Source organism: Neovison vison, chromosome X, assembly GCF_020171115.1.
Source record: "Neovison vison isolate M4711 chromosome X, ASM_NN_V1, whole genome shotgun sequence".
Taxonomy (NCBI): Eukaryota; Metazoa; Chordata; class Mammalia; order Carnivora; family Mustelidae; genus Neogale; species Neogale vison.
Window position 1 is genome coordinate 33,599,833 of NC_058105.1, and position 22,470 is coordinate 33,622,302.

Here is a 22,470-nt window from a genome sequence, read left to right on the forward strand (position 1 = left end):
TAGAAGTTCAGTTGATAGACTGTTGTATATCTCGTTATACCAGTCTCAGTCTTGAGAATAGGTCAGTTAAATGGTTTTGTTTTAATTCAGGAGGTGGTCTTGCAGGTGGGCTCTCAAGGTTAGGTTTAAATTGTGTGAGCAGTGAGACAATTAATCAGAGGAATTTATATAGAAAGAAAATAAAAAGATTAATGGTTAAAGCCAATTATAAACACAGTGTCAGCGTCAGTCCTGAAAGCTGCCAGGCAAGATTTCTAGATGTCTGGCTCAAAGCATCTTCAGAATGAGTGAGAGCAGGCCATGGCAATCTGATGGATGTTCCCGGTTTGCAGTTTGAATGTCTTTAATGACGTTGTCTGGGAATCTTTCTGAGTCCTGCACACAGCAACAGGCGTAAGGAAGATTGTCTAAACATGAGTTACTGTGGTGATTTCTCTGAAGTTTATATCAAGTCATCTAGTTTCGGTGTGAGGGCTTTCGGAAAAGTAGCTGTTTTAGTTCCCGATCGTTCCAGGTCAAAAGGATGAGAAAAAAATTGCAAATATTAGTTAGCATATATGATATTTAAAGAAATTAGATATTAGATATTTAAAGAAACTAGAATTCAGGATCTAGTCCAGTTTAAAGATAAATAATAAGATTTCAAAGACAATAGAACTAGAATCTATATGTATGTACTATAGTTTCTATTGAAACAATTTTTTTCTCTCTACAAATACTCCCATTTCTACCCAAGAAAATAATGGCATAATTAATTTGCTAAGCTAAGTCTAGTTTTATTAATTTTGGCCTGATTATATAAGTACATCAAGAATAATGATTGATCATTATAGGTTCTTTTAAATCAGCTTTGCTGGAACTTTTCATAAGGACTCTCCGATTGAACTTCTAAATGCCTTTTGAGGCTAGTAAGCCAAGCCAAAGACTTGACATCAGAATTCACCTGCAATGCCTATAGATTTGGGTAAACTTCTCACTTTTTTAGGTCCCCCAAATATCCTGAGTCTTCTGCAGCTGCCAGAAAGTGGTTTTCCTTACTTCCTAGTTAGGCTGTTGGGAACCCTGTAAGGAAGTATCAGGCTGTTTTTCACAGGGCCTTTTTGGCTATAAAGTCAACCTTAGTTCCTTAAAGCTGTTTAGAATATCTTGTTCTATGTATATTCTCAAATCTGACATTGTAGTCAAAGCCTTGGTAATATAACCAATGTTTCCAGTTTTGTCCTGTGACAAAGAGAACAGATTCTCATTGAACTTTTGCAGATAAATATATTAACATGAAAATAAGACTCACTAAGAGTTTCCAAATTCTGGAGAAATCAGGTAGGGAGAACAAGTAATTGTTTTATTTTTGTTTACAAATGTACACTCTACCAATTTGCTCTAAGTCTTTGGTACCTTAGGAGAAAAAGTTACCTTAAATCTGGAAAAACAAAACATTAAAGAACCAGCAATATTTCAAACAAAAAGTCATACAAATTGTAATCATCATCAGTTCATTTGGGTCCATGTAATTAATTCTTGTTCTGCTTGAATCCACTTTTTTCCATTAGTTTTGGAAACTTCCTATCCAGTTCAGTTTTATGACCTAAAAATGATCAGAAACATGTGCTTGCCAGAGTCCTTTCTGTAAATTTCCATTAAGATGAAGCACTTAAGCTGATGTCTAGAGGATGTGAATTCTTTGTGGTGGGTATCCAGGATGCATTCATAAACGACTTTGCATATGAAGGTCTGAAGCTGGCAGCACCTGATTATAGTATCCTGGAGAGTAGGAGGAATTGTAAAGGGCAACAAAGCAGGTCTTACCTCTTGTCCAAGGTGCTTCTGCTTGATACATTTCCTGGCTTTTGGTATTTACGTGAGTGATCTTTGTTCTCTGGGCCTGGAAATCAGGCTGGCGTGCTCTCTGTAAATCTTATGAAGAGAGGGAAGTCAAACAGGCAGCTGGGAATTTAAGGGGTTTTCTGGGGAAGCTGTAGAAATTTGGGGATTTAAGGGAATTTGTCAAGGTAATGAGGCTGGATTTTGAGAGTGGGGATTTTAGACCAGGGGTCCAGAGATAAAAGAGTTCTCCTGAGGTATCAGGAACAGGGAATAGGAGATTTCAAAAGTGTACATAAGAGCACAGAGGAGGAATTTACATTAGAGTAGACTTCAATTTTTGTTTTAAGTCAAATTTATGTTCTTTCATTTTACTAAAGGAGTCCCTAAGGCTTGCTACTCCTTTGTATTCATTTCAACCCAGTCTCTCCATAGGTACCCATATGACATTTGTTTAGGATGAGCGCTCTCTACCTTTTTTTTTTTTTTTCTTTTGAATCTGTCCAATTCCAAGGATCCATCATCTGGCCATTGCCAAGTGTGATCTTATATTAATCTCAATAGTGGACCAAACCAATAAGTCTTTAAGAGACACTTCCAAAGGAGAGTGAAAACGATGCAGTCCTCATAATCCAAAAATTTTAGTTCCAAAAATAATAATAATAATAAAAGACAAAGACACATATCTAGCCACAAATGGGGTACAACCCACATTTCTGTCCAGCCATATCTAGCTGCAAATGAGATACAACCCACATTTTTCTGGCCAAATTTTATAACAGAGAAGAAAAGAAAACAGTGACCATCTTTGGAAGGAAAAACATTAATAGAAAACAAAGTCATTGTAACACACTTTTACCAAAGTGTCTATACCCAAGGAACTAGTTCACCCAACTATTTTCTTCTGCTAATCTAAATTTAGAAAAAGAAAAGGACTCTCATTACTCTCACTTCCATCAGACCCTGTAGGCAGAAATCTGGGAGACTGAGATGGTAAGAACTCATAACTTCTGCTGGCTTTTGTCATAGGTCCCAGGATCTCACAACTGCAACAGCCCCAGCGAGAGCAATGTCCAGCAACTGAAGATTCCTTTGTTGTTGCCTACTGTAGGGGTGGAATAATTTTCCTTTCATCCCTTCTAGGTTCTTTGGTCTAATAATCAAATTGACCAAAGATTAAAAGAAGGGGGGTGCCTGGGTGGCTCAGTCGGTTAAAGCTCTGCCTTAGACTCAAGCCATGATTGGGATTGAGGCCTTTGTAATGCTCCCTGCTCATTGGGGAATCTGCTTCTCGCTCCGCTCCAACCCTCACTCGTGCTCTGTCTCTCTCTCTCTCTCTCTCTCTCACTCTCTCAAATAAATAAATAAATAAAATCTAAAAGAAGAAGAAGATTGACAGGTAAAACCCCCAAATTTCATATGCACGGGAGTCCCATAAAAATATAAGACGTAAAGGGCAGCCGGATAATTGAGGCTTATAAGCCATACTGAGCCAAGGAAAGGGATAGGGTTCTGGGAATACAAAATGGAGGAAGGCCATTCACAAGAAGGTGAGAGATTTTTGGAAAACAAAGTTTGCCCTGTTATGCAGGTAAGTTTCTTAGGAAAAAAGGTATTTCTGCTAATAATTCCCCTCCTGGTTCAGGCTCCCTTTCAAATGAGAATTTAGACAGTTGATGGAGAGTAAAAGGCTTTTCCTAAATCTGCAAGTTAAAAAAAAAAAAAAAAATCAGCCTAAAATAAATCCTTATACCAAAGAAGCATATTTTAGGGTGACAAGTTCTGTTTCACTTCAAAAGTGGGAGACAATTCAAAAGAATTTGTTCTTTTTTTAAAAGTTTTTATTTAAATTAGTTAACATACAATGTAATATTAGTTCACGTTTACAATATAGTAATTCAACACTTTCATATAATACCCAGTGCTCATCACAAGTGCACTCCTTAATCCCCATCACCTATTTCCCCATCCCTCACCCATCTCCCCTCTGGTGACAATCAGTTTATTCTCTATAGTTAAAAGTCTGTTTCCTGGTTTGCCTTTCTTTTTTTCCCATTGCTCCTTTGTTTTGTTTCTTAAATCTTACATATGAGTGAGGTCATAAGGTATTTGCCTTTCTCTGATTTACTTATTTCACTTAGCATTGTTTAGCACTATCATGTCCTTGCAAATGGCAAGATTTAACTTTTTTTATGGCTGAGTAATATTCATATATACTTCAGTATATCTTCTTTATCCATTGATCAGTTGATGGACACTTGGCTGCTTCCATGATTTGGCTAGTGTTAATAATGCTGCCATAAACATTGGGGCGTATCTCTTATTACCTGTAGTGCAATTGCTAGATCATAGGGTAGTTCTACTTTTAACCTTCATATTGTTTTCCACCCTGGCTGCACTAGATTGCATCCCCACCAACAGTACAAGAGAGTTCTCCTTTTTCTACATTCTTGCCCATACATCTTGTTTCATGCGTTGTTGATTTTAGCCATTCTGACAGGTGTGAGGTAATATCTCATGGTAGTTTTGATTTGCATTTCCTTGATGATAAATGATGTTGAGCATCTTTTTCATGTGTTGGCTATCTGTGTATCCTCTTTGGAGAAATGTCTCTTCATGTCTCCTGCCCATTTTTTAATTGGATTATTTGTTTTTTGGGTATTGAGTTGTATCAATTATTTTTTCTTCTTTTTTTGTAAGAAGATTTTATTTATTTATTTGAGAGAGAAAGAGAGAGACGAAGAGTGAGGAAGAATGAGTGGAAAGAGGGCAGGGGGAGAATGGGAGGGAAAAGCAGACTCCTCACTGAACATGGAGCCCAACATGGGACTTGGTCCCTTGACCCCAAGATCATGACCTGAGCCAAAGTCAGATGGTAGACCAACTGAGCCACCCAGGAGCCCCTCAGTTCTTTATGTATTGTCCTTTGCAAATATCTTCTCCCATTCTGTAGGTTGCCTTTTAGTTTTGTTGGTTGTTTCCTTCACTGTACAGAAGATTTTTATTTTGAGGTAGTCCCAATAGTTCATTTTTGCTTTTGTTTCCCCTGCCTCAGGAGACATATCTAGAAAGAAGTTGCTATGGCCAAAGTCAAAGAAGTTACTGCCTGTGTTCTCTTCTATGAGTTTTATGGCTTCAGGTCTCACATTTAGGTCTTTAATTCATTTTGAGCTTATTTTTGTGTATGGGGTAAGAGAGTGGTCCAGTTTCATTCTTTTCATGTTGCTATCCAGTTTTCCCAACATCATTTGTTGAAAAGACTCTCTTTTTCCTATAGATATTCTCTCCTGCTTTGTTGAAGATCAATTGACCACACAATTTGGGGGTTATTTTTGAGTTTTCTGTTGTGTTCCATTGATCTATTTGCCAGTACCATACTGTTTTGTTTACTGTAGCTTTGTAATGTTACTTGAAGTCTGGAATTATGATGCCTCTAGCTTTTCTTTTCTTTTTTTTTTTAAGATTTTATTTATTTATCTGACAGATGGAGATCACAAGTAGGCAGAGAGGTAGGCTCAACAGAGAGCCTACTTCCCCCTCTCTCTCTGAGGCAGAGAGTGGGGCTCGATCCTAGGACCCTGGGATCATGACCTGAGCCGAAGGCAGAGGCTTTAACCCACTGAGCCACCCAGACGCCCCTAGCTTTGCTTTTTTTTTTTTCAAAATTGCTTCTGCTATTTGGTGTCTTTGTGGTTCCATACAAATGTTAAGATTGTTCGTTCTAGCTCTGCAAAAGAATATTGTTGGTATTTTGATGCAGATTGCATTAAATGTGTAGTTTGCTTTGGGTAGTATAGACATTTTAACGATATTTGTTCTTCTAATCCATGAGTGTGGAATATCTTTCCATTTCTTTGTGTCATCTTCAGTTTTTGTCATTAATATTTTATAGTTTTCAGAGTGTAGTTTTTTCACCTCTTTAGTGATATGCCTGGAATTCTTTCTCTTTATTCTTTGCATATTTATTACTGGTTTTTAATATATGGTTACAATTACGTTTATATGTAACCTGTTACGCATATAACAGTCTATATTAAGTTAATAGTCTTTCAGCTTGAACTCATTCTTTACTTTTCTCCTCCCTATATTTTAGACATACGTGTATATTTTATGTCTTCTTTGTGAGTTCTTTGGATGATTTTTCTTACAGAAATACTCAAAGTGCCTTTGAATATTTCTTGCAGGACTGGTTTAGTGGTCATGAACTCCTTTAGTTTTTGTTTTCCTGGGAAACTCTTTCTCTCTACTTCTATTCTGAGTGATAGTCTTCTTGGATAGAGCATTCTTGGCTGCAGATTTGTTTCATTCAGCATATTGAATATATCATGCCACTCCCTTCTGGTTTGGAAAGATTCTGTTTAAAAGTGTTCTGCTTGGGGTGCCTAGGTGCCTTGGTCAGTGGAGTGTCTGCTTTCAGCTCAGGTCATGATCTCAGGGTCCTGGGATGGAGCCTCATATTGGGCTCCCTGCTCAGTGGGGAGTCTGCTTGTCCCTCTCCCTCTGTTCCTCACCCCCACTCATGGTCTCTCTCTCTCTCAAATAAATAAATAAAATCTTTTTTTAAAAAAAAATCTCTGATTCTTTTAAAACTTTTTTTGTCTCTGGGGTAAGGGTTTCATTGTTGTCTTCTAGTCTTCTCAAGTCCACTTAGTATCTTTTTGATAGTTGCTTTAAATTCTCTATCAGGCACGTTACTTATACCTGTTTTGGTTAGATCTCTGGCTTGACCTTATCTTGTTCTTTCATTTGGGATTAATTTCTTTGTTTTTCTCTTTTTGTTTAAGTCTCTGCCTTCTTCTCTGTATTAGAGAAGCTAGTTATGTCTCTTGTTCCTCAAATTAATGGCCTTTTGAAGAAGAGATCGTGTAGTACCAAAGGCCTGACACTTCACGGATTGTCTTCAGTGTGTCTGCTTCAGCTCTGCTATTGTGTTCTGGCTGTTCTACCCTTCAGGCCAGTTGTCTACAGAGGCTGTCCTCACCTGATTGAGCAGTATTTGTTCCCAGGGCCTGCACGCGGTGAGTTTTAACTAGGTGCTCTCTGGTCTGCTTTTGAAATGAGACCTGACACCACCTCCACTGGAACCGAGGCCCTACAAAACTCTCTGGTTGGGAGTTGTGATATGAGCAGGGGTTTGTGCTGATCTTCTGGGTGAGGGGGCTGCTTGGCTGGGACAAAGTGAGAAAGACAGATCCCCTGGAGCACAAGAAGGTGGGGCTTAGTGTAAGCAATTTCAGCAGCCAGTGTCTGTGCTTTGCTGCTTCCCACAGGTGGCTCTGTGTTTATGCTGAGGGGTGGGAGGAGGGAAATGGCATCTGCCAACTCCTTTGTTCCAGAAGAGGTTTCTCTGAACACTGCCTGTCAGGGACATGCTCATAAAAGAACAAATAATCTCCCCACTGTGTGCCCCAGACACTCCTCTAATTGCTGTTTCCACTCTGTGCCCCTGGCTTGTTTTTCTTGCCTTCTCTCCAAGAGCAGCACGATTCCCTCTGGGCTCTATCCCAATCAACTTTACTAAACTTTAAAACCCCCGGAGTTAAGCCCTGCTGGTTGAAAGAACTCATGAAATTCAAACCCTCTCATTTTCCAAGCCAGTAGCTATGGGGAAACGTTCTCCTTGAGCATTTCCCAGAGTATTCCTCTGTTTCCTGCTCTTCTTTGTAACCATGGCTCCCTCTCTTCCACAGCAGCCAGAATCCATTTCTCCCCTAAACCACCTCTCTGCCTTACCTTGTTTGATGTGGTATTTTCTCTCCCTTTATTTGTGGAGTTTGTTCTGTAGTCTTCAGGTTGATTTCTGAGGTATTTAGGATGATTTGATAGTTATCTAGTTATGTTCATAGGATAAGGTAAGCCTAGGGTCCTCCTACTCCAATGTAATCTTCCTCCTCCCAAAAGAGTATGTTCTTTAAAGAGGAGAGACACAGGAAGGGTGCCATTGTAGACAGAGACTCATACAGAAGACATGTCTTATGATTTTAGAGATGATATTTTTCTTTTTGGGCTGTGCTAGAATAAAGGGTGAGGAGAAGGGAGAGGTACTAATTTGACATTTATGGAAATACAAACAAATGGTTGGCATTATGGGAATTTTCCTCATATTAAATATCATAGGCAGTAGTTAAGAAATTAAATGTGGCATGTATTGGTCACAAGAAAATCCCACTAAACTTTATGTAATAGGATGTTCATAGCTATTCAATTTTTTTCCCCAAGGTGTCCATAGTAAGCAGTATCTATGTAGCTTGGAATTAGATTCTGTGTCATTAAGTATTTGAGTGACATAACAAATAAGAATTGTCAAGCAGTGTGGCAGTGTAAAAGGGTCATGGTGATGTGGAAGGCCAATATCACTAATCTATTAAATGAAGGAAAAAGCAGCCCAAATTTATACACAATCAAGATACTTTGTCCCAAATAAAAACCACATTTGCTGGACCATATCAGGTTTTGCTTTCCCAGACAAGTCAAGTCCTCCCTCATAATTCCCTTTCTCTGACCCATCTCTCTGGCCCCACTAGCTATGCACTGTATGTTAGAGTCCAAGGACATAGAGGTAAATAAAAACATATTTCATTTCCTCAAGAAGCTCACAGCCCAGTTCACAGAGGTAGAGAAATAGAGACAATTATGATGCTTTCTACTTAATGCTGTGATATCAGGAAGAACTTTTCCATATGTGTCTATGGAAACTCAGGCTATGTGTTTCAGTGAGGGGATGATGTCTGAGTGGAGTTTTGAATGATAAATCAGAAGATCTCATTATCTTCTCTTTGGATTATTGAAAGTTTTCCCTAACTGAAAGTCTTGCCGACATGGTTGCCCTACTACATTTTGACGGAGCTCCCAGTTGAAAGGCAGTGAAGCATAAGAAATTCATGGTGTATTTGGGGAAATTCCAAATATTTGGTATGGTTTTACTGAGAGGTGAAAAATCCAAGTCAAGAAGATAAGCAGAGGCTCAACCATGGGGTACCTTCTATGTCATGAACCCTATAGTGTTGAAATTGAAGAGCAGTAGAATATGTTGCAAGTGGAAGAATAACCCAGTCCAATCTGCATTTTGATCTTGTGACTGCTAAGTAGAGAATGCTTTGGAGGGAGGGTAAGCACGGTGGCAGGAAGCCCAGTTGAGAGGAATCATGAAGAAGATGATGGAACTAGAGCAATGGTGGTGGGAATACAGGGAGATGCACAGATTTGAGAAGTAGTTAGGAATTGCTGTTGACAGAATTTGTTGTTAGATTGATTGTGGTGGACGAAATGAGGGGAGATAACTAGAATTATCTTACCTGGCATTAGCAACCGGTTAGCAGTGCCATTCTATGAAATCTGAAACAGAGGAGGAAGACCAGTTCTGCGTGGGGGAGGATGATGATCAAGTCATACTTGGACATGTTGAGCTTGACTCACCTGTGAAATATCCAGGTAAAAATTTCTACTAAGCAATTTGATATGATGGTCTGGAGCTCAGGAGAGTAGTCTGTACTCACCCTTTTCTGCCTCTTCTGAATGCCCTTAGAATCCATCCTCAGTAGTTTAACCCTTGATTCCATACCATCCTGGACCTGTCCTTTAGTTTCTCTCATTTTCATGTACTTCTCAGGTATTGTATACCCATCTGTATCTTTTACAATGCTTATCTGACTTTTGGGCATAAGTGAGGTCTTTATAAAGGCTTGTAAAGATTTGCATGGCTACCTCATCACAGAGGTTATTCAGGAAAAAAAATGACACTTTTTAATAGTTATTACAAATCAATTTTACATGTGTGACCAATTTTACTTGAAAGATTTGTAAGATATTTTCCATTACCCCTTGCCCCTAATTTAAGTTTTCCAACCTTTAGCGAGAAGTGAAAATGTTAACAGTTTTTCTACATTGGTTTCTCACAATCCTTTATTCTGTCATCTGAGTCCCTGAGTTTCTGTAACCCAATTTGGCATATGGAATTGATAAGCCAGGGAAGGGATCTGGTTATTGTTATTTCATGTTTGGGCATTTACAATTTTTTGTGGATATTGTATCCTGAGACATTCTGAACTTCATTTTTTCCAAAGGAGGGGCCTCTTTTGTATCAACAGTGGAACTTAAGGGATTTCTGTTAAGGATTTACAGAAAACGGTTCCTCTTTAAAAAAAAAAAAAAAATGCAGGAGGCTTAGGAACAGTTGCCAAGTGGGGAATGAGATCTTCAGTGGCTTAGCAGTTTTTGCTTTCTCATTTCCCTCCCTTTTGATACCTTTTCATTATGTTTATCCTCCCTCTTCTAGAATTTTTTATTTCATTTATGCATGCATCCACATATTCACGTATTCATTCCTTATACATCACTAAAGTTTACCAGTCCTTGTCTCTGTACTTTGCAGAATACTCAAGATAAGAATTAGTCATGCAGTACAAATGTGAAAAACTAACACTGCTTCTTTCCCACACAGACCTGTTGAGTACTTTAGGTAAATATCAATGGGATTTTTAGAGAAAATAATTCCTGCTTTGGGAGCTTGTCTCAAAAGAGTGGTGCTAATATTGAGACTTAAACCCAGTAGGTAGCAAGGGGAAATACTGACAAGTAAATGACAGATGGAGATTTACCCTTTTTTTTTTAAAGATTTTACTTATTTATTTGATGGAGAGAGTGAGCACAAGCAGGGGGAGTGGCAGGTAGAGGGAGAAGCAAGTTCCCTGCCAAGCAAGGAGCCTGATGTGGGGCTCCGTCCCTGGGATCATGACCTGAGCCGAAGGCAGATGCTTAACCAACCGAGCCGTCCTGGTATCCTGGAGCTTTAATTACTTTCTGATCAAAATCTTCCATCACCTAATTCATATAGAGGCTAACTGTGTGTGTGTCAGGCATATAGTAGATGCTTTATACATACAAATTCATTTAATTCTTACTATGATGTAAACCCTATTACTATCCCCCATTTTAAAGATGAGGAAACTGAAGCATAGATGTTCAGTACATTTTTTAAATGTACATTTATTTCAGTACATGTTCAGTACATTTATTTATTTATTTGACAGAGATCACAAGTAGGCAGAGAGGCAGGCAGAGAGAGAGAGGAGGAAGCAGGCTTCCCGCTGAGCAGAGAGCCCAATGTGGGGCTCGATCCCAGGACCTCGGGATCATGACCTGAGCTGGAGGCAGAGGCTTTAACCCACTGAGCCACCCAGGTGCTCCGTTCAGTAAATTTTCCAGGGTCACATAGCTAGTAAATGATGGTTCTGAGATTTTAAACCCAGGCAATATGACTCCAGATTAATGCCCTTAGATACTATATTCAGATATGGAACTAGTATGATCAATTTAGTATGTATATGTTCATTTTCTTTTAGCTATTCTGTGTCTTCTTCTGTGTGTCATATATGTATGCTCGAGAGTAGCTCAGAACAAAAGAAAATCATACGTAACTTTGCTCTCAACATTTAAAGCCAGTATACAACAAATAAGGGGGAAATGTACCAAAAAGAGCACCCGAAACTAGCAGTAACTGGATATCACGCAACAATTTGATGACACAAGAAAGAAGGATTGCCAAAAAAACCCCTCCACATTATTTATTTATTTAAGCCTCGTCCTTCCTTCCTTCCTTCCTTCCTTCTTTCCTTTTGTAATCTCTCTGTCCAACACAGGGCTCAAACTCACAGCTCTGAAAGCAAGCATTTCATGCTCTACCAGGTGCTCCAAATTTTTTTTAAACATTTATTTTATTTATTTATATATATATATATATATATATTTATTTATAAAGATTTTATTTATTCATTTGACAGAGAGAGATGCAGTGAGAGAGGGTACACAGCAGGTGGAGAGGCAGAGGGAGAAGCAGGGTTCCTGCCAAGCAGGGAGCCCAATGCAGGACTTGATCCATCCATGATCCTGAGGTCATGACCTGAGCTGAAGACAAATTCTTCATGACTGAGCCACCCAAGTGCCCCTCCAAGTTTCTTTTTTATTTGAGTATAGTTGATACACAGTGTTATAAATTTCAGGTATAAAGGGTCCCCTGGGTGGCTCAGTAGGTTAAGCATCTGCCCAGAGTCCTGGGATCAGCAGCCAGAGTTATCTTTTTTTTTTTTTTTTTTTAAAGATTATTTATTTATTTGTTTATTTGAGAATGATAGTGAGAGAGAACTGGAGTGGGAGTTGGTGTGGAGGAAGAAGCAGGGTCCCCTCTGAGCAGGGGGCCTGATGCAAGGCTCAATCCCAGGACCCTGGGACCATGACCTGAGCTGAAGGCAGATGTCCAACCCACTGAGCCACCCAGGCGCCCCCAGAGTTATCTTTAAAACAGAACTAATTGTATATACTTCCCTGATCAAACATCAGACCCTTCCAGTGGCTTCCTATCTCATTCAGAACAAAATGTCAAACTAAACTAGCCTAGGAGGCACCACACAAACTGTCCCCTGTACCTCTTTGACTTATCCTCCTTTCTTTCCTGCTTACTCTGCTCCAGCAACACAGGCCTCCTAGCATCTGCCCACCAGACACGGTCCCTCTTCAGGGCCTTTGCACTTGCTATTCCACCTGCCTGAAACACTCTCCACTTAGTCATCTTCATGACTCTCTCCATCCTTTATTCAGGTTCTTCCTACAGAGGCCTTCCTCATCTTCCTTTCTAAAATAGCCCCTTTCTCTCACTTCACCCATCATCTAACATCTTACCCTGCTCTTTTTTAATGGTATTTACCATGATCTAATGTATTTCTGATTATTTATCTATGATCTATCTCCATTACTGGAAAGTCAGTTCAATGAGAGCAGGAGTTTGTTCACTCATTGCTATAGCCCCGTGACCTAACACACACTCAGTAACGATTTGCTGAATTAGTAACCGACTGGCTGAATCAATGAATCACTAAATGGCAGTAACCTAGGGAGAAAGTAGGTCATGGTCTGAGGAAAGAAGGAAAACATTTCTTCAAAGATGTGCTGCCAATCTGAAATACCACTCACAAGATCATCTCTGTATTAGTGTAAAATATCTAGCTATTCTCTTTTTAGGCAATATAGCCACTTTAAAGTCACATGTTAATATGCAGTGACTATGACCCATATGATCTGTTTTTTTTCTAAATTAAATGTAAAGAATAACAGATGAGATGATTTTTAAACCCTGTTTAGTAGCCTGCTTAAGCATTTGAAAACCCATATGCCTGCCACTAATAGAGTGACAACTTGAGGAAATTAATATGTGTTGTTGATCTTTATTTTTCCTGAAAGTATGATGTGCCCTGGCTGTAAGGAATTTTCTGCTGGTTGTCTGGTCTCCAGCTGGAGCTTAACTTCCTAATTTTATTAAGCCTCAATCTCAGGACACACATGTGTGCACTCTGGTTTCCTGTTAATAGTTCATTAACAAGTTCATTATGTGGTTGTTCCTATCTCAGCATTATCAAGAGACAAATTGGAAAAGATCATGATGTTATGGTAAAATTCCATATGATTGTTTCTCTGAATTCTTTTGATTGAAGAACTGTTTATTTTATAATTCATTTATATTTGAAAGGGGATAAATGGGAGAGTTGTTTTGTAACTTATATTTATGGAAAAAATTTAGGTAGAAAAGACATATTTGGAGACTAACCTAGTCTGTATTAACAGATTTATAGAGAAAAAGCTTTTACTGCATTTGATTACTTGTTTTCAAAGGATTCTAGTAAATTAAAATATGTTTAACACTAAATAGCAATATGAATCAGAAAACCGGTATTTTAAAAAAATATTTTAAAAGATTTTATTTACTTATTTGTCAAAAAGAGAGGATGCAAACAGGGGGAGCAGCAGGCAGAGTGAGAAACAGGCTCCCCAATGAGCAGGGGGCCTGGCTCAGGACTCGATCCCAGGACCCTGGGATCATGACCTGAGCTGAAGATAGATACTTAACTGATTGAGCCACCCAGGCATCCCGGACAACTGATTGTTATAAAGGCCAATAAATGACCTTGATTAGATCATCTCTTCATTCAGGTCCTTGATTTTCTTGGCTATAAAAAAAGAGTGTTAGACTCGAGTTTTTAGATTTGTTTCAGTATTACCAGTTTCAGTTTCTGTGAACATACTTACTGATGTCTGGGAATAGGAATGTCAGTTCTCATGATATGATTAATAAATATTAGCTTGAAAATTGTTGAATCTGAATAATGGGTACATTTGATTTCATTTAGCTATTTCTACTTTTATGTAGGTTTGAATATTTTTATAAAATAGCAAATTTAGAAATATAATTGATTAACAAAATGCTTGATAGCAGATACTACATTCAAACTGGTCCTATGAAGTCTATTTTTTGCCTATGCTGTTTTCTTCCATTTTGCTCTGAAATATTTATGCAAAATAGCAGTCTTTATGAACATTACAGGGCAGGCAGTTTTCTTCAGTTTTTAAATAACTGTGCTAAGGGTTAGACTAGATTAAAAAAATTCCCCATGAACAGATTTTCAAGGTAAAGATATTCATTGATCAGGAAACTAGTAAAAGTTTTTACAAGTATGATATAATTTATATTAATTTGGCTCTCTCTTAACACCTAATCTAGATTAGTTTAATTATCTGTAACTCATTTTTAAGCCAGGCTGATTTTTTTTCCCCTTGCCACCCTACACATTAGCAGGCCGTTTGTGGAGGATAATATGGTAGACTACTTTGTAGCTAAGAAAATGTCTTTTAATGTTAAGCAATCCTGGGTTCAAATCCCTATTTCAGGGGCGCCTGGTGGCTCAGTCAGTTAAGTGTCTACCTTGGGCCCAGGCTATGATCTCCAGGTTCTGGGATAGAGCCCTGAGTTGAGCTTCCTGCTCAGCAAGGAATCTGCTTCTCTCCCTCTCTCTCCCTCTGCCCCTCCCAACTGCCTGTTCTCTTTCTCTCTCAAATAAAAAACTTTATATTAAAAAAAAAAAATCCCTATTTCAGCTATTTCCTAAATGTAACATCTTGAGAAAGAGTTTTTTTAATTTCTTCTTCTTCTTTTTTTTTTTTTTTACTTCTTTGAGCCTCAGTTATCTTTTCTGTAAAATGGTAATGTAAATGGTAGTATATACATCATGGATGTATCATTATGACAACTAAAGACCATGGGTAATCATTAAACATACAGCCTGACAAGTTTCAACCAACAATGTCAGCCTATTCTGTCATTATTTTTTGGTCATTTACTTATTTGCACTATTAAATAAAAGTTATATGTGGAGGAATTTTTTTTTTTTAAGGAAATATGGCTGTTTTGGTTACCTTCGCTAGAAGCATTCAATACATATTTACTGAACAACTAGGAACTAGTTGTATAGAGACAAGTAACGCATACTTCCTGTTCTTAAGGAAATCACCTACTAAGGAGAGATCCCGATATGTGAGAGCTTAGAGTCAGGGCCAAACTTAAAGGAGTGACAGAGTAGGCAATGATTAGTATGCTGAGATTCAAAGGGAAGCAAAAATGAACCAAAACCCAAACCAAAAACCTCTGGCCTGTGACTAGGTCTGAAATATCATTAAGATTTTTTTTCCTTTGGACTTTATACATTCTTTGATTTTGGGGTTCCAGGTACAAGTGACTTTGGGAAGAATAACACATTAAATAATATCACTTGCACTTTAATGAAAATTTATTTCTATATTATTTAGGGTACAAGGTAAGTTGCCATAATCAAGACACTTCGGAATATTATGGCTCAAGTAACAGACCAAAGGTGAGCAGGCAGCACTGCAGCAGGCCATCCGTGGCCCAGAATCCTTCTACCCTGTTGCTTTGCCATTTCCTAGTGCGTTGACTTTGTGGTCAGATATGGTCCTTACTGTCATGTCTGTGGAATAGCCTACTGGTTGAGTGATGGGAGAGAAGGAAGAGGACAAGAGATTTTCTTGTCAAAACATGATCCAAAGGTTGCACATATCGCTGTGTTTGCATATCATCCTCTAAATTTCTGTCATATCTTCATATCAAACTGCAAAGCAGTCTGGAAAATACAGTCTTTGATTGGGTGGCTGTGTACCCAGCTAAAGTTCATGAGTTTCAGTTACCAAAAGAAAGAAGGGGAGAATGGATACTGAGAAAAAATTAGCAGTCTTTACCACAGTGTATCAGACAAATTTATCTTGATAAGCTTCCTGAAAATCCTAGGCCTTTCCAAATAGGTGGCTATTTGATGCATAAAGAAACAATTATAAAGAAGGTTGACTTGTCAAGGATGTTTTCTGGCATCAAGCAATTATCCAGGCTCAGATTCTCTGACCCCAACTGGGTATCCTATCATTCAGTTCAATTTCGACATTATACATGTAGTTATATTACACATGCTATATAGTACATTATACATGTAATTAACAAATACCCCCACAGGATAAGGGCCCAGTCCCACAAAGACTATCCACGCTTCAGATGCCAACTGAAAGTCATGGTACTTCTGACTAACAGTAATAAATTCAGAAGTTCTCATGACCCTTCTCAGATTTGATAACTCACTAGAACAACTCAGGAACATACTTTACTTACTCTTACATGTTTATTATAAAGGATACAACTCCAAATGGAAAAGATGCTTAGGGCAAGGGGCGTGTGTGTGTGTGTGTGTGTGTGTGTGTGTGTGTAGGGGTAATGAATCTTGAGAAGCTTCCATTTTCTTTCCAGGCATGTCACCTTCCTAGTACCTCCATGTGTTCGCCAATGCGAAAGCTCCGTGAACATGGCTGTTTAGGCATTTTTATGGATGTTTCATTACTAAGGCATGGACCTGGATGTCAGGTCCACCTAGATTTTATTTCTCTTGAATCTTTTAAAGATTTTATTTATTTATTTGGGAGAGAGGGCAAAAGAGTACAAGCAGGGGAAGCAGCAGACGGAGAGAAGGAAGCAGGCTCCCCACTGAGCAGGGAGCCTGATGAGGGACTTAATCTCATCATGACCTGAGCCACCCAGGCACCCTCTCTTGAGTTTTTGACTTCTGGAAAGTGACTTAACCTATTGGATTTTGAATGATATCCATTTGTAAAACTGAAATAGTATCTACTTAGCTATCTCAGGGAGATAAATGGATAAAATAAACTAATACCTATGTTCCTGCTAGAGAGGTCAGGGATAGCACTTGTCTACCTTAGGTCCATTCCAGCTGATTAAATCATTTACCACTGGTGATTGAAATCAACTTCCAGTTCCTCTCCCCTCCCAGGAGGTCGGTGGTGTGGGCTGTTGGGGGCGAGGCTGATAGTTCTTACCCTCTAATCACATGGTGGCTTCCTCTGGCAACTGACCCCCATCCTGAAGCTATCTAGGAGCTCACCAATAGTCATCTCAGCATAAGCTCAGGTATGGTTGAAAGGGACTCATTATGAATAACAAAAGACACTTCTGTCACTCAGGAATTTCTAAGGGTTTTAGGAGCTCTGTGCCAGAAACTGGAGACAAAGACCAAATACATTTTTTTACTATACCACAATTTGACAGCAGGAGCAAGAGTGACCCCCAAAACCATTTCTGCCTGAAGATATCCTTCTCATCACAAAGCAGATCGAATGAGTTGTTCTCTTCTCTGAGCTCCTTAGCTGACAAAGATTCTGTAGATTGTGTCAGAGTATGCTGTTCTTATCGCACTGTACTATAATTATTCAGTAGCTTCTAGCTTCCATAGCTCTAACTAGAATTGACCTATATGAGGTAGTCTTTGAATCCCCAGCATCTAGCACAGTGCTTCACACATTGCTGCTCTGTAAATGGTTGAATGAATGTGAGTGAATAGAAAGCAGAGTCTGCCACTGCTGACCCCTGTGGTCTGTGGGTCTGTGTTTAAGCCTGTTTGGTGTCAATCTGGGGACTGGATCATACTGTTGCTATTTGTATTTTTCAGCTCTTGTTGGTTTCCTGAGAATCTCAGCTCTGGTATTCTGCTGTTGAATCTATGGTAGTCTGGAGGGGAATTCAAGACTCATAAATTAGTTGGTTTCAGAATAAAAAGACTGGAATTCAGGGAAAGTAGGCTGTCTAGATGCCTTTTGTCTCACAGGGTTTGTTCTTTGTAAGACACTGCTTTTCTGTGCAATATGCCAAGCCTACCAAGTAATCTTCAGGTCAGTTTTCCAGGGGTGTCATGTGAAAAGAAAAGCTCTCTGGACATTATAAGTTTGACATTTGCCTGAATGTTTAAAAACTGTTCTCAAATCCAGGAATTTTGTTAAGAGGGGTGTGTGTGTGTGTGTGTGTGTGTGTGTGTGTGTACACATAAACTAAAGAGTCAGTGGTTATTATTTTATTTTTTTAATATTTTGTTTTGTTTTGTTCTTGCTTATTTAGTGTCTTTTAAACTTACAAAGGAAATAACACTTTGGGGCACTAAATACTGACTTTGCTGATTACTTCATTTGAGCAGCAGTTCAGGAATACCCATTTCCTGTTTTGATGGTCTACAGAATAGGAGTTCTACAGCTTTACACAGCAAAAGAGATATCAAGATCCTTGCTAGTCAACGAGTTCAGCAACTGAGTTATCAGAGAGAATTCTAGCAATAGTGTGACTGCAGGGAAAGCACTGGGGTAGGTGTCAGGCCCACCTAGATTTTATTGAATTACTCTTGAATTTTTGACTTCTGGAAAGTAACAACCTATTGAAACTTGAGTGATATCCATTTGTAAAACTACCTAGTATCTACTTAGCTATCCCAGGGGGATAGTGGATAAAATGAAGTACTACACTTGATCTTAGCCAAAAGGCCGAGAAGCGATAAAATGAAGTACTATGTTCCTGCTGGAAAGGCCCCCAGAGATAGTACTTGGGTGCCCTTCGTCTGTCCTAGTTTCACTTCATGGTGTCAGGCTAGGAAGTCTCAGTTCTTGCACAGCTCTGGCCCAGTGAGAGCCATTCTCTTTTACCAGGTAGAAGTCTGGAAGTAGACTAGTGTGTGTTTTCCTTCTAGAATTGATTTGGGCCTCTGGGAAACTATGTAAGCATCAGGCTTTAGACTTTGTTTCTTACCCCACCATCTGCTGTTGGGTGTTTAATTGGACTTTGGCTTCCTTATGAAAGCTCAGTTCTGTGTGTCTCTGATGAAAGGAGGGCCCAGGCCTAAATCTTCTTGCCTAGTTTCTGCTGGCCCCCTTCCAGAACTGAATGTTGATTGCTTGCAGAATTTCTTGTATTATCTTGCTCAATTCTCCCAGAAATGTGACTTGATCCCCACTATCTTGAAGAACTTCCCCACCACGAGGCTTTGATGTACCTCTTCATTTCATCCCTTCTGGGTGACACTGACCCTGCCCTGCATCAAATGTTGGTTTATAGTCTCTTGATTTTGGACTAACTTCCAGCTAGGGAGGGACTGTTCCAATTAGTCTTATCTAGCCTCCTTTCTCTGCACCAATCAGGTTTACTTCCAAATTCTCTTTATTAGGAGTTGCAACATGTCATGTATCTGGGGCAGAGTAATGAATGCTAAGGTACAAGCACCCAATTATCATTGGCAACTTCTATTGATATCAGTAGAAAGCCATCAAATAGGACTTGTAGTATATTAAAATAAGTTCTTTTTTTTTTTTAAAGATTATTTATTTGAGAGAGAGAGAGAGAGAAAGAGGGAGAGAAATTATGGCAAAGAGAGGTAGGGGCAGAGGGTGAGGGAGAGGGACAAGTAGATTACTCACTGAGCACAGAGCTTGACACAGAGCTCAATCTCATGACCCTGAAATTATGACCTGAGCTGACACCAAGAGTCAGATGCCTAAACGACTGAGCCACCCAGGTGCCTTGGATTGTCTTTTTAATTTCTTTCTCTTCACACCATGAAACAAAGATTTGCCTATGTTTTCATGATTATGCTATAAAATCAAGATAGAAGTTCATATTTAATGAAATTTAGCATCTGAGGCATGGTACATTATTGCTTTCAACTGTATTTTATTTTATTTTTAAAAAATTTTCCCAACTGTATTTTATTACCTATATTTAGCTTATGAATAAGCTAGCATGAATAAATGCACTGTATCATTCCAAGATATGATTATACTTGCATTGAATTGTACCTTTCCATTAAAACTATAAAGTATAGTGTAATGAAATGTTTGCAAGGGTCAGGAGATTTGGGGAAAACAGGAAGCTTGAAGAAAACTTCATGGAGAGTTTTTTTAATGGAAGAATATAAATAAACAGTTAATTGAAGTTGCAATCACAGGAAAAGGAAAGAAGATTTTGAATCTTGGTCTTTTTCTTACCATCATGTCAGCAATTTTTTTTTTAAGATTTTATTTATTTATTTGACACAGAGAGAGAGATCACAGGTGAGCAGAGAGGCAGGTAGAGAGGGGGAAGCAGGCTCCCTGCTGAACAGAGAGCCTGATGCGGGGCTCGACCCCAGGACTCAGAGATCATGACTTGAGCCGAAGGCAGAGGCTTAACCCACTGAGCCACCCAGGTGGCAAATTCTGATTGTGATATTCCTCATGTACGTCAGATAAATGATTTTTGAAAAAATGATTGTGAAATAGACAAACTAGCTGACATCTGTAAAACACATACCGAATTCCCTAAACAATGCTCAATGTCTTCCCACCTCCCAGTTTCAATTTAGGGTGAAGCATCAACTATGCAGTGAATAAAAAAGAAAAAAAAAATCTTAGAGTAAAAGAGAAAGTTAGTGATAGAGAGAAGGCTCTACCCACGGTCTTCTCTTCATTCAGATTCCTTACCTTTTATTTGTTCACATATTTATTGTAAAATGTATCTTTGGTATATGAGAGAATTTATCAAGTGTGAACCTGTGTTCTGAACCAAGGAAGGCACTTTTTAACCAGTGGAAATTAGGTGATATTATATGGATTGGATTCAATCTCAATTTACTTGTATTTTGGAATAAGTACCTGACATACTTTAGAAAAGCATCCAAAGTTTCCATCTTCTTATGGCTTTGCATGGTTCCCGGACATGGCAATTACTTTGGAGACTTAAAGGTTGAGGGGCAATTTGGTGACAATCTAAGTTTCTTTATTTACTTTTACCTGGGCTAAAATAAAATCTTGTTTGGTTATATGAAGATATATTTGACAAACTTTCAGTGGAGGAAAAAAACATATACATGACAATGAATTTTAATTACAGCACCAAAGATTTTAGAAATCAGAAACTTAGGACATCATTTAGTTCCAACTGCTAATTTTACATATGGGAAACTGACCACCTTTTTGGTGAAATGCAGAGGCAATCTTTACTTGGAATTGAAGTTTAAACTGGATGGTTTCTGAGGTTCCTTTAATATTTTATTTTTTTGAAACTGAGTCCTAAAGAATTTAAGGAAATTGTCCAAGGTCACCTATACCTAGCTGATTGTGGGAGGGACACCCTAGAGTAGAACCTAGGTTCCAGATTCCTTGTCCATTTATGACTCTTTTTCATACTTAAGGTATTTGAAACTCAAAACAGTGAAGTACTTTGGATTGTGCACTCTGAGGAAACAGCATAGACCTGGCAATCACATACTTACCTTTGGATTATCTTTTAATTCCCAATGTGGTGAGTCACGTAGTAAAATAACATTGGCATACTGAAATGCCGTATCAGGAACTAATTAAAGGGGAAAGAAAATCAGATGAACTTCGTGATTTCCTCTGAAACTTTTGACAAATGTAACCTTGAATGCTGACCTGCTTTGAATGCAAATTTTCTCATGACAGTACATTCAGTGGATAAACCAGAGCTCCTCCTACATAAAGTCTTCATTTCTTAGGTCATTTAAAATCCATTAAGCTAAGAAGCTGTTCATTGAGACAGATTTCAGTGGTATTTCAGAAGAATTTGAGTATAACTGGACACATTATTCACTCACAGTAAGTCTGAAACTGAAGTTTCTGAGAGGGAGAATGGGGATGAAAGGTAACTTAGAAATAATTTTAAAAAATTTAATAAAAAATGGGCTCAAATCTTTTTATAGCAAAAATCATTTGAAATGATATATATTCATTTGAGGAAATACTGCTTTTTTGCATTTAGCTAATTAATAGGTGCTGGATAATCAATATGAATAACACTATTGCTTAATTTCTAGTTGTTCTTTTATTGACCTTTATTTCCTATAAAAAATCATACCTCTTATAAGCAAAACTGGTCCTTTGGAAATGGTAAGGATAATTGCATTTTAGAATTAAGTTTTCTGAAATTATTTTCTATGTGATTTTTTCCCCCTATAAATGAGAATTCTCTACTTTGCTACAACTTTTCTCTATTTTGCTCAGAAATAACCATACAGCTCCTCTAAAATCAATGACAATATATTTTATATGATGTTTGATTTTATTTATGAAACTTGCGTATCTTCTGTATGTGATGATTTCATTTATTTGTGTAGTATGGTTAAACACATATATAGTAGAGTTATTAAAATAAAAATTCCAATTTTCACTGTTTTTGTTCTGAAATGAACTAACATACATTTGATGCTTGTTTTCTTCTGAAAAAAATACATAGTTAACACTTAAATCTGACCATCACTTTTATACATTGTACTCACTTTGGATATTTCCAGATTCATTTTCTTTGTTTAACATGTAAGAGAGTATCTGAAACCATGACATGAATACAGGGGATTTAGCAGCTTTTTTTTTTCCTAAGATTTTATTTATTTGACAGACAGATCACAAGTAGGCAGAGAGGCAGGCAGAGAGAGGAGGAGC

The 22,470-nt window shown here is 38.2% G+C and overlaps 1 protein-coding gene and 1 pseudogene across 1 annotated transcript in view; one reads left to right on the plus strand and one right to left on the minus strand.

The window, feature by feature from the left end:
* Positions 1-18,428: 18,428 nt before the first annotated feature.
* LOC122897720 lies at positions 18,429-18,537 on the minus strand (annotated as a pseudogene).
* A 3,020-nt stretch (positions 18,538-21,557) lies between these two features.
* The window catches only part of IL13RA2 (interleukin 13 receptor subunit alpha 2), a 46,793-nt gene continuing 45,880 nt past the window's right edge, over positions 21,558-22,470 (plus strand). Inside the window, exon 1 of the mRNA XM_044234825.1 lies at positions 21,558-21,627. The gene's annotated coding sequence lies outside the window, so the exon portion shown is untranslated. The remainder of the gene's footprint in view (positions 21,628-22,470) is intronic.